Source organism: Penaeus monodon, chromosome 27 (assembly GCF_015228065.2).
Source record: "Penaeus monodon isolate SGIC_2016 chromosome 27, NSTDA_Pmon_1, whole genome shotgun sequence".
In the NCBI taxonomy this organism is placed as follows: Eukaryota; Metazoa; Arthropoda; class Malacostraca; order Decapoda; family Penaeidae; genus Penaeus; species Penaeus monodon.
The window spans coordinates 40788561-40789167 of NC_051412.1; the positions used below are offsets into that span (position 1 = coordinate 40788561).

General features: G+C 53.4%; 1 protein-coding gene across 1 annotated transcript in view; it reads left to right on the forward strand.

The window, feature by feature from the left end:
• LOC119590867 overlaps positions 1-607 on the forward strand; it is a gene marked incomplete in the record, with an annotated part of 86927 nt that overhangs the window by 67743 nt on the left and 18577 nt on the right.

A 607-nucleotide genomic window follows, 5' to 3' on the forward strand; every position in this document is an offset into this window, starting at 1 on the left:
ATTCCTTGATATAATTATCACCCCCATTAAATCCCTGATGACCTGTCCAGCCGGCCCGAGCAGCATAACGGTCGTCGCGCGTAATGTAATTAACGACCGCGGAATTCGGACGAGGCAAGCGCTAATCATCCAAGGTACTGGAGGGGATACTGAAGGAAACGGAGAGGGCCGTAGGGGACTGGAAGGGGCCTCTTGGGGTGTTTTGGGGCCGTTTAGGGTCTGTAGGTAACTGGATATCTGCAATAAGACTGTGGAAGGTGTAGAGGGAGCTGTAGACATCTGGAGAGGGACCATATCCACTTGTAGGGGGATCTGTTGGGGTGTTGAGGGCGAATGCATCTGTAGGTGGGGCCGTTGTGGTTGCACGCGTCTGTGCGGGAACTGTAAGAGACGATAGGGGGACTGTAAGGGTCTGTAGGGGGCTGTGGACCGTTCGCTCGCTGCTTGTCATTTGTTATTTCCTTAATGAGGGCCTTGGGAGTGATTTCGGCGCCCGGGGATATAGGCCTCGGTGCGGTCGGCTGTTAGTTGCGTCAGCTACTGCGGCAGTCACGAGGCTAGCTTGATCGATAGTTTTTTTCCCTTTTTTCAGGATTATTGGAAAGTG